Source organism: Indicator indicator, chromosome 13 (genome assembly GCF_027791375.1).
Source record: "Indicator indicator isolate 239-I01 chromosome 13, UM_Iind_1.1, whole genome shotgun sequence".
NCBI lineage: Eukaryota > Metazoa > Chordata > Aves > Piciformes > Indicatoridae > Indicator > Indicator indicator.
This window is the reverse complement of record NC_072022.1, coordinates 18,606,743-18,624,774: the sequence shown is the minus strand read 5'-3', so window position 1 is coordinate 18,624,774 and position 18,032 is coordinate 18,606,743.

Sequence of the window (18,032 nt, the reverse complement as noted above, 5' to 3'; positions counted from 1 at the left end):
TTCAGAGTTTCTTAGTATTTGGCTCACTAGGAATAGGATACTGCAATGACAGATCTAGATGGCATCTATCTGGCAAGTGCAGCATGCCATTTTTAGCAAGAAATGTATCTTTTTATATTGCAGCAAGATAATCTATGTACTACAGTAGATCAGCACTGCCTTGAGGAATTTGGGGCCATGGAGCAGGCTGTACCCCAGTGTCATTTATAACCTCACATTTATATTGTGTCCTGCAATACTACATGCCTGTGTCAGGATGCCAAATTGTTCTTCCAGCAAGTGAATCTGGCATTCAGCAAGGAAAGAGCTCAGGCCATCTTCTGGACCATAGAGTGGTGATGGAAAGGTGAACAGGACAGATGTCAGTTGTTATACCTGATACCTGGCACTTCTAATCCTTGCCTCTGCTCTGCCGTGGTACCCAGTGAAATCTTTAACACTTGTTCTGAACCCTGCCTGGATGATCATCTCCATTTCCCCATGCAAGCACATGTATTTAATCCAGCAGGACCTAGAAAAACTTACCAGACACATGTTCATGATGAACATCCTCTCAGAAGGTTTCATGGCTACTATTGCAACCTGTCATCTTTAACTCCTTGACCTGAATGACCGCATGCTTATTTAAAACCAGGAGCATTCATCAGCCTGACCAGACAGACTTGAATTCATACCCTTACCTATGCAATGAGGTATTTCTCTTTCTACAATGCTGCTATCTGCCAGAGAATGCATGGAAAAAGCAAGATGCTACCTTCTGTCACCAAGGACAATGTGCTCTTATTAGTCAACAGCTGTTGGCAAGCCCTGAAGGCTGGACATGCTTCTCATTGCAGAAAACTAGAGTGAACATGGAAAGCACCTGGGTACTGTGGCAACAAGGGCTGTACACAAATAGAGACTTGACTGGGAGTTGCCGCAGCAATCCTGCACATAGCACAGGAGTTTAAATGAGATTCAAAGTAAAGCACCTCCTATCACTAGGGAAAACTCAAGCCACTGTTTGTGCAAGTTCTGTTTCCGGGGTCAACAGCTTCAGTCAAGAGAGAGTTTGGGACAGAGGATTCACTCACCCTAGGATCAGATTAGTCCTAACCCAGGATTTTATGCAAATCTGAGGCTGAAGGAAGGTAGGGAATGAAATAAGAGAAAAATCCCCGTGATCAAGGCTGCTGATAAAAGTAACCGCTTCCAGCCGGTGAGCAGCACCACCCACAGCCTGGCTTGTGGCGTGCCAGGCTGGGCAGGGGCTCAGGTGACTAATGACAGACCAGCATGGTGAGTGTGGGTAAGAGCAAAACAGGATGTTGTCCCATCCCACACACTGAACAGCTCCATGTGAACAAGCAGGAGGCCCTGCCAAAAATTCAGACAGACACAAACATATATCACACACCAAACTCGGAGAGTCCTGGGCCAGCCGTACCAAGCTCTCAGCTGTGACAGCTGTGTGGAGTGGCTGAGCACAGGCAGAACGCAACCCTCCATTTTCCTTGGCTTGCTAGAGATCCCCTGTTCAGTGTGTGATAAACCTGCTTTCTAGCATGGATAAGATTTGGGAGTGAAGAGAGGCTCAAGGGTGCCACTGTCTCCCACCAGCCTACAGAGAGTACTCACGGAGTGCCTGTTGTGGCATTCCTTTAGCGAGATGGGATCTAGTTATTCCAGTTACTAGGAGTGGAGCTAGGTCCCACAATTTGTTTAACACAAGCTGCTAAAAGCCATTCAAGTGGCAGCATCTTCTCTCCCTTTCACTCAACACACAGGTGACACACCACAGAGGGTGCACAGAGAAGTAGAAAGCACTGCAATTGCAGAAACAACTTCTACTAGCCATTGTAATCCCTGATAATTATTCTTCATAACCTTTCCCAGTGTCTTAGAGATGCTTGATGGATGCTCAACAAAGCCACCACCTTTCCTACCTGAGCAAGACTCTTCTTGGTATCTTGTATCAATGAGACCAAAATTGGCTTGCAGGTTTTGTCACCATTCCCAGGAAACTTTCTCCTGAAGGGAGTTGAGATAGAGGGTTGCAGCAGCAGGTATTTTGCCCAGTTAAGCAAGTGAACAGTGCCATGTTGCTGGTTGACATTTGCAGCAGAACAGAGCAGGACAGATTAGAGAGAGATGTTGCAACCTTGTTTATGTTGGCAGTGGATGGGGTTGTGAAAAAGCCCTAAGAGAAAGTAACAAACAAAGGGTGTGCCTTGAAAGCAGGCTGAGTTCAGAAACCTTTGCACAATGTGTAGGCAACACGTGCAAGAGCCAGGTGAGTCAGAGCTGCCTTTCCTGCACTCTTGTGACCTAAATCCCCCAACAAAAGGGACGAGTGTGTGCAAATATGACAAGAGCCTCCTGGCCTCTGGAAGTGGTTTTCCAAGAAGAACTCTTCCTCCTGGTCCTGTTGTACAGAATTACACACTTAGGTGCAGTGTGATACGTAGTTAGGGTTGTGCTTCAAGCCTCGGGGACTGTTTAAGATCAGACTCGGGAGCCCATGGCCCCATGTGTGGCTGGGTTTCTTCTAACATAAACCTGCTCTTTACATTGCCTCCTGTAAGTTGACCCTTGTATGAATATTTTAGATTCTTTCAATTTGTTATAGCCAACAGCTTTTGTTTGCCTGGGGAGCACAGGGTTAGTAGTCAATGCTGAGCGTGATGTTTTATGAAGTCTTCTGTCAGCTCCAGGCCTCTAGAGAGTGCAGCAGGCACCTGTTCATTATAGGGAAAATGTACTTAGCAACTTCTTTTGCAGTTCCAGGAACTAAATGCAGGTGTTCCTCAGTCCTTCATTTCAATCCACAACATTAGTCACTCTTCTGTTTGCTGTGGGAGCTCCTCCATAGCACAATGCTGTGTCACATTACAGAAATACTTTTTGAGTCTGTTTTATTTATTGGGAGGAGTGTTCTTGAGATGACCATGAGTATTTTAATCCCTTTAGGGAACCTCTTGAGAGGTCAGTCACAACTTTCTACCATTATGGACAGCCCTTCTCCCCATCTTATATGGCCAAGAGGAGATCACAAAATGATGCTGACTCAGTGCTAGAGAGAGGGGTTGTGTCATGAGGCTCTGATGAGGTGAGATGATGCAGTGATGTCATCAGGGTGGAATCTGCATATTCTGCTGGAATAAACAGACAAATGCCAAGCTGAGCATCTCCACCATCTCCTGCATTCTCAGATCTTTTCACCATCTTGTTTGTGATTCAGCCTTTTGAGGTACCTGGTATCTGTCTGTTTTTTCACACCACTGAGTCATGTTCTCATTTGCACATTATTCCTTGCCTGAACTTCCCCAATCATTATCTAGACAAATACTGCTGCTTTGCAAGGAAGACAGGTGGAAAAGCACATTTTTACTCCAGAGAATCTCAGAAGCTTCTCTGAAAGGCAGAAAGTACATTCTCTTCTTTAAACAAAATACAGACTATCTAAAATCAGGCCATGGTATGGGCACAGATAGCAACATAATGTAGGAAAAACAATTTTCAGGTAGGGCAGCCAACGCAGTGCTCAACTTGTCTTAGTCTCCATAAATCATCCAGATGTCTTGCAGGCAGAACAGCACAAGTAAGGTCTCCAGAAAGCACTCAAATACACTGAAAGAAGAAACTTTATGAATCAGCTTGATATGTATTGAGGTCAGCAAGGCGGAAGGCAGAAGGACACTAACATGAGAAGATTAAAATGCTGCAGCCCTGAGAATGAAGAGCAGATGATGTGCAGCAGCTGCTGGACAGGGGACATCCCTTCTTCTCTCCTGGAGTATGACCTCCACTCATACTTTAGCTGTTCTGTTTTATATCTGTATGTTGTGGCTCCCAAACCCTCAGAGCTGAGCTCCTCTGCAATATTTTTATGTAACACATTTATTTTAACAGCTTCCCTACATGGACTGTGTGCAGCTCTTTGGGGACGAGGCCATTTTTCAAAGTTAGTGCTGCAGAGACAATAAAAAAGAGTTAAAACAGATTAGAGTTTTGACTCTTACTATATATCAGGGAAATCTTACTGGAAACCTCAGACAGATGCACAGTAAAAAGGCTAAGCATGCTGCTTCTGTGATATATTTGCCTGAAATTGCTAGAAGGCTCATATAACTTTTCCCTGCTTGCACTTCAGAAACAGATTGCTTCACTTCTTGATTCAAAGTTTGAGTAGTTCATGCTTGAAAAACTGCAAACCAAGGGGCATTGGCTGATAATCATGTAATTGTGCTGGGGGGTTTTTGCCTTTTTTTTTAGTGCATTTTGACAGCACATAAATCATTGTAGCTTTCCAGATAGCTGTAATGGTAGAGCTCTGCTCCCAAGATTTCAAGACCAAGCATTGCAATATGAGGACAGAAACATCAGCTGAGCCATGGTAACTATCACTGGCAGCTTAGCTGACAATAAAAGGAGGTTAAGCTAAATTGCATAGACTCTGCACCAGAGTCACACCAGTTTTGTTTATTATGGGCTAAGAGGGAGCACATTGAGAGTTACCACAGCTCAGCTGATATATGGTAAGTTGTTAAGCTTGTAAGTCTTCAGTCCCTATTTTCTGATTTAGATCTGACAAAGGAAATGGCAGACAATAATTAATGAGTGGAAGAGGTGATACAGCTTTACAATAGAGAGAGATTGTGAGATAATCTCTTTACATATTTCATTGGATCTTTTACCAAACAGATGATAGACTCATTATAAAGGTTGCACAGAACAAAGGGAACATTGACATTTAAGGAGATTCTGCTCCGGAAAGCAGCCACAGAATTGGCATGATGGGTTTCCGTGACTTCTGCGTTTGGTTGTGGGTGAAGGAACAGCTTTGTGTCTGTGAGACCTGCAAACCATTGCAATGTGGGAGTTACACTGATTTTGAGTCTGATGAGATTTTGGTCCTCAACTACATTTTTATTTCTTTCCTCCCTCTCTCTCTCTCTTTTTACTTCTTTTTTCCCCATGAAGGCCAGGTAGCAGCAGCTTTTCCTCCATTCCTTTGTTTTGTTTTTCTCATTTGTTAACAGGGCAGGGCTGCTTTTCCTGCTATATTGTTGCTGCTTCAGAGCTGCTTACTCACATGCTTAGCTCAGCTTAGGTCAAACAGTGTGAGCTTTTGCATTTATCAGCTGTAAAATGTCCTATTCTTGTCCATTAAAAAAACAAACTGAAAAAACCCCAATCATTTCTAATCAACCAGGGCTGAAAAACCAGCTCTGTTGGCACTTAAATAAGAAGGTCCCCACAGCCTTGGCCCTGATTTAGTTAAAACTTCTTAAAGTTGCACTCTTCTGAATTATCATCATTAAATATGTGCTTGATGTGTTGAAAATGTCATACTGGACTTGTACAACAGATTGTCTTTGAGTTATTCAGGAAGTAAAAGCTTTTGCTTTCAGTGAGGCTGCAGTATAAGAATTTAAATACTTGTAAACTTGAAGTATGTAAGGCCATTGGTGGACAGTGACAATAATAGAAAAAGCACATGGGGTGAGAGAAAATTGCATCTGGCTCAGTATCACATCTTCACACGTTTCTTAGATCTGGCAGAGCACCCTTAGCAGACTCTGTGGGTCCCTAGGGGTCTTGGGTGTATTTGAGATCACTTGGAACGTGATGCATTTTAAGCTAGCTTAAGTCTTATATAAAAACCTGTAGGTAACACCCAAACAAAAGGCTGCAGTGAGGCTATTTTGCTCTTTCCGAAATGACGTTGCTCAGAATTTGGGTTCAAAGGAAATTGCACCTTTCCGGTTTGATTAAACCAAACGTAAATGCCAGAGTTTTCTGTGGAAAAAAGATTTCAGCATTCATTCAGCTCAGCCAGCAGGTGAGGAGAAGCTTAACAGTAGCACACGAAGGTAGTGGCCACCACAGTAATCCCTTGAGCAAAGAGCACGTGAGGCTGGAAAGCTCAGAAAGGGAAGTCAGAATGACCCTAACAGAAAACCTTTCCTAAAGGAAACCACATCTGTTGAAGCTGGCATGCAGGACGGCTCTCAGGAGGAGCGAGATGCAAAGTTCAAGGGAACTGCCTGCGAAGACGCACCGTGACTGCGCTGGGGTTATATAATGAGCCTCGCCGTGAGGAAGCTCTTTGTTCTATTTACAAATCCCTGTCTTACTGACAAGGAAACTTTGGTGGCTGCCTTCCAAAGGCAACAATGGAGAAAGAAAGAAAGAAAGAAAGAAAGGTGGGTTTCTCTTTGTCTCACAGCTCCCACAAATCCCCTCCTTTTCTGAAACGTGATTTTTTACATCCCCCCACACACACACACTCCATGTGCAACCTCATCGCACATTTTACAAGAATAATTACAAAGCAACCAAACATGGGAGCAGTATCAAAGAGTGCATCAAGGAATGCTGAGTTTGTTTGTTTGAAAACTCCACAGGTGCTGGTTACAACTTTGAAACACCACTGTTATTGTGTCTGAAGAATATTGTTTCAGCCATGAAGAGGTCAAATACCGGAGAACATTCCTGGATATTATGTGAGATTTAAGTCAGACTTGTTCCTCAAAGACAACCTCATAAACCAGCTTCTCTCATATATGTTCCCAAACCCTAAGAGAGCTCAGGGTGAGATTGGAACACCAAGGGAGAGGATAGAGTAGAGGTCAGAAAATCATGAATAATGCATAGAAAAGAACTAGGGAATGATTAATCACTGTTTGCTAGGAGAACATAGCATGAGAACACTCATTTTCAGGGTTGTTTTTTTTTTAATCACGATCATTTTTCTGTGCAGCAACAGGCCCTTATTAAAGACACTTCACTAAGCCAGTCTCTGGGACTCTGCCTCTGCCACTCAAATCCATTCTGTGTATTTTCTGGTGACCAACTTGACTATAGACTACAACCAAGCTGCTGCTCTTATGCTGTTCTTGCTATTCAATGAAAAATTTATTCTGTGAGATCCACATCTTCATCTCTATCTATCAACGAATTTCCATTTAATTTATTAGGTATTTTGGGAGGAAAAGGCATTCATTTGATAAAAGCACATTACAAAGAAGTACAAGGTAGGGATAGTTTTTCTGAGTCTTGTTCAAACTCCATTTCAGACACCAGGAGTCCTTTATCTTGACTCTCTATCTAGGAAAATATTTACCCATTATAATGATCTAATCACAGAAAGGGGCCAGGGCCCTATTTTTCTCATTTGCCTGCCTGTCTCATCATGGGGTGAGGCTTGATGCAGGGTGTGTACCAATCCCAGATCTTTGTGCAGAGCTTGCAGTTGATGGTCAACACCAACAGTGACAACTGGTGCAATGCTCTGCGTGGCCGAGACAGGGTTCCTGTGCTTTCAAATGCTCCCTTGTAACATTCAGCTTCTCTGTCAGTGAATTGCTATCACATGTGCAGAGTGGCAACCTCATCTTGACATGTCCAGAGCAGCATTGATGCGGCTAAAGCAAGGCTGAGTAGCTTGTTCCTACCTGAAGGTAAAGAATGAGTGAAAGGTCTTCACTGGAAGGTGCTGGAACTAGACTGTTTGGTACAAAGGCAGAACAAAAGAGAGCCCAGATGAAGTCTTGGACTTTCAAAGAGTTGACATGGCTGTTTCTGCTGTGTTCCCACAAGCAAAGATGCAAACTGATCTTTCTGATTTTAATAAAGTAGAAGGAAAATGCTTATATTTTTAGGCTGCTTGTTGCCTTAAACCCTCCTTCTCTGTAATGGCAAATAAAACAAATACTTAAAGGATATAGGCCATATCCCTGGTCAGCTGTCCAAAGGGAGAGAAAAGAGGATGGTAAACAGGTGACACATGGTTGTAGCCAGCTATTGATTTAATAGTGGAGAAAAGTGGCATTTTTCAGCCTGTGCTTGAGGAGGGTGAGATGTTGGACATATGAGATGGCCTCCAGTAGTACTGCAAATGCTGGAACAGTGTGGCTGAAAACATAGGCAGGACAAGACAAATACCAGCTGAGGACTTTTTCTTTTTAACCCTGCAGTAGGCATGGACCTGAAATATACAAGTAATGCCAAACTGTCAGCTTTCCTGAAGTTGCTAAGACATACGACCCTTTCTAAAAGCTCTGTGCAGAACAGATATTTCTAACTATAAGCTCAGACTGGAGTTACAGCCCTTGCTTGGACCATTACTGCACTCCTGCAGTTGTGGTGGCTGTGGTGAATCTATAGCATCAAATTGTGTCCTGCAAGAGGGGAGAGGATACAGTTTGGTGGCACTTGCTAAGGCACCAGAGAGATCCTAAGGTTTCTAAAGGGCAGCCATCTCATAGTATCTGTGCACAAACTCAATGTTCTAGGGTTATTATGATGAAGGGAGGGGAAGATGGTGATCCCAGTGCATGTTTACTCTCAAATTGTCTGCTAGATTAGAGGCAAGCAATTTGGAAGAGATCTATGAGCACTCTGGTTTAGCTCTGTGTAGACATTCCTCTGCAGCCGCAAGCAGCTCATGAGCAGCTTGAGTCCAGCTCCGGTGCCAGGGATCTGTCACTTTACTGGCAGTGGGGCTGGGATGGCTCCTTGGCAATCCAAATTCTCAGTGGTGTGAGGAAATATGCATGTGGAGGCGACTGATCCCAGGGCTGCTGGGGTGCCCTGTGTTGCCTGTACATCCCATGAGGAATGGTGCAGATGGAGCAGCCTGTGGGCAGAGACACTGTTGGTCAGGGTTGTAATGGGCCTATAAACGTTCTTCAGTCTGCACTTACATGCTATAAGGTACACAGAGCTCTTAGGGTTAAATAATGGGGGTAGCAAGTCCATCACTTTATTTATTACCCAAGTGTGTTCTCTCAGAGGCTGGGAAGAGCTGTTGTCTCTGTTGGTAGATGGTGCATTGAGACACAAAGCTCCAGAGTCACTGGGAAGGAACATGTTGGATAAATGTTTCTGATTAGAAAATGTTTTTGTCAGACATGATTCCTTTCATGTTGTGTGTGTGGGAATGTATCCACTTCAGCAAGACACTAGGAAATGTTTTCTTGGAATCAGCATGGAATTTCTCACCAAAATTGCCCTCCATCATGGCATAGTCATTCCTGGGGTGGCTGGGACACTGCAGGTCAGTTTTTGGAGCTCAGTCTGGCAAGACAGAATTAAAGCACACAGAAACGTGCCCTGAACTTCAGTCTGTTCTGGCACTGTGACTTGGTTTTCATTGTGTGCTTTTTGTTCTTTATTACAGGGAGAAAAGTCCTCCAAAAACATTGAGAAGTCCTGTTTTTGTCACAGTAGAGATGGGAAAGCTTCCAGACTCTCCAAGATACTGGCAAATGGTGGAAGCTGTTTCCAGCTTAGCTCAATCCACAGTTTTCCCAAGATCTTGTACCTGCTCTGTTGCAGAGCAGGAGACTTAACCCTATTTTCCTACAAGTAAAATGATACTACACAGACTGCTTCATCACATAGCTTAGAAGGGGCAAAGCTGGCAGCCAAGAACTGGAGACCCAGCAGCCACCTCCTCTAGTTTTCACTTCATTGTTCGCTGTTTACAAGCTGGTCTGTCAGATTTGTCACACCCCTCAATTCCCTTCTCTTAGATCATCTTAAACTCTTCCTTCTACAAGGCTTTAAAATATCAAGGAGTTCTGTAGGAAATGGCTAGGGATTTTGAAGCTCTTCATGGGAGACACCTCCTGAGACAGTAAATCCAGACATTTGCTATTGCCAGGGCTCTATCTTATGGTACGAGATTTGGACCTACCTAATCCTTCTGGCATGTCCACCTGAAGTTACTCATCTTTGGCATAGCCAAACTGCACAGCTTCTGATTTCTTAAACTCCTCCCATCAGTCTTGTAGTTCGTCCCTCAAGTCTACCCAGGGAAATGGAAATGTCCAGGGGCCAAGAAGAAAGTTCAAGTTTTGTTGAGATGATATCAAGAGAGTCGGAACAGGGAGGACAGAGGGGCACTGACTTATTTTGCAGACACTGCAGCTCAGGCTGTTCTTCATCCAAAACAGCTCTTCATATACATATATATATTTATTTTAAATATATATTTATATTTATATATATTTTTTTTAAAACATGTGTGAATTATTTCTCATATATTTCCCCAGGGGGAAATCTAATTTTCTCACCCCTCCTCCCCTCCTAATATTTCAGATCTCTCTAGGTATTTCTGTACTTACACCCATCTTCCCTGATTGAAGGAGTTACATGCAAAATTCCCAGCTGGCATTTTTAGCTTGCAGAAATGATATTTATGTGGCTGTGCGCATTTTTACGTGCTGGAACTTTATTTACATTAGAAGAAGAGTCCATGAGATTGATGAGTGAGGCAGCATGTTTAAAATATACATCTTGTAAATGTGTTAATGACTGTATAGGCTATAGGTCCCTGTGGAAATAAGAAGAGGCATTCTTTTAATAAACAATGGAGCACATCCAGTTTTTCTTCCTACTTAAGTTATTTCCAGCACATTCACTAAAATGCTACCAGATTCAATAATATTTGTCTCTTTCTTGGCTTCTTGCATACATAGCTTTCTTCCTTGACAACAAGTCCAAGATTTTTTGGAGCCAAAGCAGGAATGATGATGTGTTTTTGTTGTTGTTGTTGTTCTTCTAACCAGCTGTCTCTGCTTGTCTTGCTGTCACTAGGAGAAGACAGCTGCTTAGTACATTCAATATTTTTGCTTTGATTCTCAACAGGGAGGTCAGAGTCTATGCAAAAAAAGTCCCCCCAAATATTTGTTACCACAAACACTTCTTTTAAGACTGGTGTATTTTGTTTATTCAGTGTAGATTCTATAAAGCATTTTACCAATTCCCTTCCTCAAAATCAAAGTGCTTGTGATTTCAGTGCTGAAATCTGGACATGAGACATTCACCATTAGCAAGATACTATGCAAGATACCAGATGGTGTAAAACACAAAGTCTAGTGACTTCTGCTTTAATTATATCACATCACTCTGATAAGATACTATAAACCTTTTTTTTTCTTCCACTAAGCTGAGACCCAAAGAGTGAGGATTCTTAATGCTTCTTCTGTGTGCTGATTTCATCAAAATTGATTGGAAAAATGGAGTAGTGCTAGTTATGGCTTGCCTGTGGCCACAGAGATCCAGGCAGTGCTTTCTTATAGGCACTAGTAACTCTCCTTCCTCACTAACCAAAAATCCAGTCTAGCAAAACACTTCAATCCCTAAATCCACCTCTGTTCAAAAGAATGCTTAAACCTAACCTAAAATCTCTCTGGGTTCAAATTGGTTTTAAGTATCTCCTTATGTATGCTACACTGGCACATTGCAAAACAGCACTTCTCAGCATTGGGATTTAGCAGTTTTACAAAGCTTTACCATTCCTTCTGTGTGTGGGAAAGGTGGCTATGGCCTGAACAGTGGATGGAGCAGAGCAGGGAGCAGAGTCTGAAATAGGTGCAAGGAGGTTTGCAATTTTCTCATCATAACCAACAGTGAAATGACACAGAATTAGACAGAACTGATTGCCAGGTAAAACTGAGCATCTGGTGCACCATGTGCAACTCAAAGATGTGTACAGAGACACAGGGTTTGCTGATTGTCACTATCTCTGATGTACTTATGGAAAGTTGGGGAGGTTTCTGGAAATTGTATTTCTCACTGAAGATCAGTGATGATTACCTCAGGGTTTTGGCCCAGACTCAATCACTGTAAGCAATCTGTGATTTAGTAATGCCTGTCCAGCACATGCTTTGCATTCCTGTCTGGATGCAAACATGCCTGTAAAATGGGCATTGACAAAGCTTGGCCTATGACTGTTCCTAGATTCCTTCCACCAGGCAGCAAACACAGTATCTCTAAATCAGGAACATGCACCCTGATTGGAAATGAATTCAAACCTGCAGGTTGAGTCTTTTCTCTCCTGGCTGCCTACTGTCTGTGCCAGTGTTTCCTCATTCCTTCCCCAGTGCCACAGGAATGCTATTGCTGTGAGCTCAGATTTTGCATGTGCTTCCAAGAATGCCCTTTGGAGGCTGTAGGGTCAAGTGTGCCACTGCAGCCTGTGTCTGAATGGAAATGGGCGTTCTCACTGTGAGGTGGGTGAAAACTGTTGTGGTTTGGGGCAGAAGAGTCTCCAGTTATCTAAGGCTAATTGCAGCTGATCTTTGTCTGAAAATTAGGTGGCAATTATCCCAAGAACACATGCTTAGTGTGTTTTCCAGCCTCTCTGGCTTTTACCCACGCAAGGATTAGTTCACCAGGTGGGCGACTTTCCTGTTGTTCTGGAATTGTTGCTAGTGAAGGAATACATCAGATCCCCACTACTTCATCTGATCAAGAGGTGAATTGCAGCAAAAATGGCTTGGGTTAGAGATAAGGAAACTTTTTCTAACTGCTCTGGAATGGATCCTCTAGACCCAAGTAGGTGAACCAAAGTAGGTATAGTTTAGGCAATGCTGCTCCTGCTTAATGTCCTGAAGGATGAGTTCCCATGGCTGGGCAGGGCTATTCCCATCCTGGTGGTTTTGTTTGTTTGTTTTCTTTTCTCTTCTTTTGTTTTTAATTTATTTTTGCATCTGAAATCTCACCAAAAAGCAGAGACCCCAAACTCTGAAAAGCAAGGTTTCACCAGGTGACTTCTGGAAACTTCATATAGAACTGAGTCACCTGCAGTATGGTCATAATGTGTCATTCCTTGCACTAAACCTTGCACTGCAGTTTATAAGGGATATTGCAGTCACTAGAAGGTGAACTCGCTGACCTAAAGTCATACAACACAGCAAAGGTAGGAACAGAGGCCAGGTTTCCAGGCTTCTAGCCATGTACCTTAACCACTAAAAAACTTAATTTACTTGAATTAATGTTGTTCCAGGCTGACTCCTGTATTTGTGCCTAGTGAGTGGCCTATGTGATGTCAGGCATTTCAGGTTTTGTTGTTTAATTCATTTCTCTGCTATGGTGCAGGGTGTGGTAGATATTACCGAAGGAATGACTGCACGTTGCCAGTACTTTTGATTCTTTCCAGGCAAAGAGCAGATTTTCACAGCCAGACTCAACACCTTGAATCTTCTACTTTCATTTCCAAAGTGTATGATATTGGTCATGACAGGAAACTGAAAAAAAACCCCAGAAAATTCATGCTGTGCTTGACAAGACAGTGACCATTCTGGGCAGTGCATTACAAGGGTAATGGGCTGCGAATCAAACTTCTGCTGCTGTGCTGCAGAGGATTAGTTACAGATCATCTACCTTCAAAATGGATGTAGCAGGAGCTACTATCTCACACTCTGGAGGCTCAAAGCTTAAAACTTCTGGGATCATTCAAAGAAGGCTGCTATGGATGGGCAAAGTATTCTATCTTCTGCTAACAGAACTGGAAAATTGCATAAGCTTGATGGATAAAGAAGCAATAATTGTTTGATATGGGACAAGGAAAATACCTGACCACTGGTTTTCTCTGAAATACTAAATTGAGAACCCTTGTCTCTCATCTTAGGCTAAATAGTTTATTTAAGTTTTCAGATATCAGCTGACACAATACAAGAGCTCTTGCACATTTGCAAGAAAGATAAAACAAAGAATAAAACCAGGAAACAATCCCTCTCTAAGTCTGCTTCTCTGGAGCATTACAAATCTGGGCTCATTTGAGAGTCCCACCACCCTGAGGCTGACAGATGAGAGTGCCAGGAAGTCCCTTGTGATGACCACCTGCGCCCTATGGCAGAAAATTTCTGTGGGAGATACCTGAGTTGTTCTTGAAAGATGATGAAGAAAGAGCACAACCTTACAGCCCAGTGGTCACAGCTGGCAGGAGACATACAAACTCTAGATTCTCCAGGGAGAGAACTGCACCCAGATTTACAGGGCCTCAGGCAAAGGCTTTGGCTGCTCAGCATGTGCTGGTGCTACAGTCTTTCACCCACCGATGCTTTAGAAAGCAGCCATGCCCACATCTTTCACAACAGGCTGTGCTCACAGAGCACTATCAGCACTCTAGGGACACCTACGACATGGGGCCCTGGTGACTCACACACTACTGTGCTTTGGTTTGGGATCTCAGCAGGGTTTAAACACAGGGTAGGCGGCTAAGACAAGGCTTGGGTATTTCTAGTCATAGTCATAACGCTTAGAAAACGTCTGGGGCTGTGACTGACAGGCTCAGGCAGATTTAGCTGCAGTGCTTCTAAGAGAGCATCTGGCCCAGGCAACCCTCTCTATCCCTCAGGAGGAATTTAGGACCCCTGGTACAGAGGGCCAGTGCAGGACACCAAATCAACCACAGCTGGGGAATTTGCACTGAGGACTAAATTTGGGGTATGTTGTGTTTCCCTTGCTTAGAGCCTGCAGGGAAGGGGTGCCTGTTGGGATGGTATCTTCTGGGGTGTCCAGAGCACTCTGATCAATCTGAGAGCACGCTTGCTTACTTTGGAAGCCAGGGAAGGGGGAGGAAGACTGGATCAGAACTCTGCACCCCAGCTTCTGAAATCTTTTAGGTGCTTAATGTCCGTTTCAGGTCTTTACGTGCAAACTGTCCCTCCCGGGGCTGTCAAGCAGTGACTATGGACATTAAAGCTGCAACGGGGTAAGATTGTAAACGTTTTCTGAAAGCGCACAGCAGAGCCCTTTAATGTCAAAATGAAATACATTTAAAGTACTTAAAAACTCATCCAGAAATCTCTTTCCAAATGAGTAAGGCTTGGCGCATCTCCCTTCCACAGTCTGAATGCAGTGGAACCCTTTTTTCTTCCCCTGCTCTTCAAGGCAAATGCAGGTACCGAACAGCTACTTCAGGGGTAACATTCCATTACGAAAACAATCACACTCAAAATCAGTATTATTTTAATTGAAGTCCTTACAAATAACCACAAAAGAATCAAACAAAGCACTCAGGAAAGTTTCCCTTCCCTGTCTCCTTAGTATACTCAACAGGTTTTGTCTTCAGTCTCCGAGCAGGTACCTCCTTTGAAGCTCTGAGCACCTTTTAGCCCTCCTCACGTTTTTATGCGTCCCAGCAGAGGTAGAACAGTGAAAAAGTTGTTTGGAACAGCACCCAGAACATCATAAGGGAGCCCTGAACAAAACCCCTCTGAGGAGCTGAATACTGCAAACCACAGAGCACATCCCTGGGCCTAGCTCCGCGGGTTAGAGGGCAAGAGTGGGCTGCTCGAGGGGCTGCCTTCAGCCCTGCTGCTGCCCTGCTGCTACCCAGCTACCCCAACTCGAGGTACCGGTCGTTGCAGCATCCCGCCCCAGCCCCGGCCCCAGCCGGCCCTTACATGGACAAATCTGCCTGCAGGGAAAGGCAGGAATTTGGGTCCTTGACGTCAGCCTCGGGCAGAGCGCAGCAGCCCGACGGGGAGGGAAGCAGCGGTTGCCGCTTTTTGTTTCTGGGGGGGCCCCACTGAGCTGACACCCACCCCCAATTCCTCCGCCCGAGGGGAGGTAAGGGTCGAAGGTGGGGAGGCGGGAGCGCCACGGCCCCAAGGGGATGCAGAGGGGCGCGGGAAGGGCTGCAAGACCCAGAGGGGGAGGGATGCGGGCGGAGCTGGCCGCGGGGTGCGGCGGGTGGGGGTACCCGAAGACGCAGCGGGACAGCGGCCCAGAGCGCGGAAAGGGCTGGCGGGCGGAAGGGGCCGGCGGCGGGGCCGAGGGGCGGGCGCGACAGGGCGGTCCCGGGCACCACCGTGGCTCCGGCCCCGCCCCCGGCCCCACCTCCCCCCGCCGCCTCCTCCCGCCGCCGCCGCCGCCGCTCTCGCCTTCGCTGCCTCCTCCCCCCCGAGGTATTGTTGCAGATAATAACTTGCCCCCTTCCTCTTTCTCCCCCCACCGCTCCAAGGCAGCTGTGCAACAGCTGGAGCCCCCGGCCGGGGCGGGGAGCGCTCTCCGGCCGCCCGGAGGGGGGGGCCCGCGCCTGGCTCCTCCCTCCGCCCGGGGCACCGCGGCCGCCGGAGGGAGGGACGGCCAGGCCCGGCCCGGTGCAGTGTGAGCTGGGCGAGGGCAGCCCTCGGGGTGTTGGGCAGGGAGGAACTTTCCCGGTACTTCAGCGGCTCCTCTGCATGCCCCCTCCTCGCACCGGGCTGGGGCTGCCCGCGGGCCGGGCTCTGGCCTCCACCCCTCACCCGCGGTGCTCGTTGGCGCGCGGCTGTTGGCCACAGGTGCACCTGGGCCGGGCCGGGGGCCGCCTCCAACACGGCGGCTGCAGCGCTGCGCCCCCGCAGCACCGGGCGCTTGCCGGCCCCGCCAGCGGGGCTCGGGAGTAAGTAGAAAGTTGAGTACAGCACTGGCCGCTTTTTATATGCCAGGGGAGGCCCCCTCCCCCCCCCCACCCCTTCTCCCCCCGCCCTTTCCCCAGCAGGTAAGGACGTAAATCTTTCCCACAACCTTACCTCACCCAGGGCTTTTTTTTTTTTTTTTAAATCTGTGTAATTTGTCCCTCCTCCTTCTCTTGCCTTCCCCTTTCGAACAAGCAAATCTTATTTCTGCTGTTGTTCAGGAGCACTCTCCACGCCCTGGGGCTCTGCTGAGGAGAAGGCAGTGCTCTCGAGTAGGAGGTGTTGATGGAGAAACTCGTGCTGTAATTGCTCTGGCTACTGTACCTCGAGGTGCAGTTTGGCCCAGCTGGTGAAACAAATGAGTGTTGAGAGTTCTCCTGCTTTGTTTTGAATTTTGTTGTTTGGTTGGGTTTTTTTGTTGTTTGTTTTATTTCCTGCACCTGTATGAATTGGCCCCTTTGGTGTTTGGATTGTGTTCCTATTTTGTATATTTTAGCCTTGCTATGTGATTGAAACTTGTAGGGGTTTGCAGGAACCATCAATCTGGCCAATGTGTCTTTCTACATACTCAAAACACCTCAGATTTTTGACCCTAGTGATATGCAAGATCTCACATGGAAGCGTTAAGTTTTTGGAAACACTCTAGATTTGAGCATTTCTTTACTTTCTTGGATTGATTTACCTGTGGAGTTTGTGCTTACACTTTTTAGGAAGGATTTTTGGGGCAAGACCTGAGAAAGAGGAAGTCCCTGAATGTCTGATACAGTTGGTGCTGGCTCACCAAGTAGTTGCATACATGGGATATTAAAAAGACAGGGGAACAGCACACAACATTTCACCTCCATGTTCACAATGCAGCAGTGTTCATGCTGGGGAATGCTGGTTGCTGTCCTGTGCGTAGCGCAGCCTGCTGTGTGGCAGCACAGTTTGGGGATGTGAGGGACTTTCTGGTTATCACCACCCTTGTTGTAGGAGGTTTTACCCAAACAAGGCTAAATAATAATAATAGTCTAGAACACGGGACTTCCCTCAGGAGATATTTCTGAGGATAAAGGTTTACTCTTGAACACTTCACCTTGCCTGTTGGTTTGCTCTGTCTCTTCCAGCCTACCTCATGACCTTCCATCTTATCACTCCTACATTTATTACCTCTTCCCCTTTTTCAGTTGTTTAGCTTTTGATGGAGGGTCTATTTTCTGTGGGATGGACTGTCAGCAGGTGATTGTGTGGACTGCGGCTATAAGGCTACCTGGCAGCAAGTTTTTATGCTCAGTGTCTAATCCTGCTTGAAGCTCCATCGAGATGCTGGTGCTACTAATGGGGCCGTTTGCCCTGCTGTCCTCTAATTGTCAAGTTTCATATATAGTTTTTCTTTAATTGTTTTCTTCAGTTGTGTTATTTTTATTGTTTTGTTTGTTTTTTTTTTCCCCCCCCACCTGAGTTAGCTTGTGTTGGCTATATGTATTTCTAGTTACAACACGTAATATGAATCGCAGTCTGGAGGTCCTTGGTCAGAGTGGAGACACCACTCAGTTTTGAAGCCTGACTGTTGACTTTGTGTAATGCTTGACTCTAAAACTTCAGTGACTCCCTTCTGATCAGTATATGCGTAGTGTATCCAGCTTTGGAGAGTAAAAATGAGCTTTTGGATAGTAAAAATGATGGGGAGCTGGAAAACCTGAGAGAGTTTGACCAGTATCTTGAGATCGCTCCTATATAAAAGATAAATGTTTGGAAGGTGGCACAGAAACAGTGAGTGCTATGGAACAGGAATCTGTTCCTTTGTATCACTGCAAGCTGAGGTGAAAGTGGCTGATTCAAAATGAACAAAATTAAATGCCTTTTCATGTA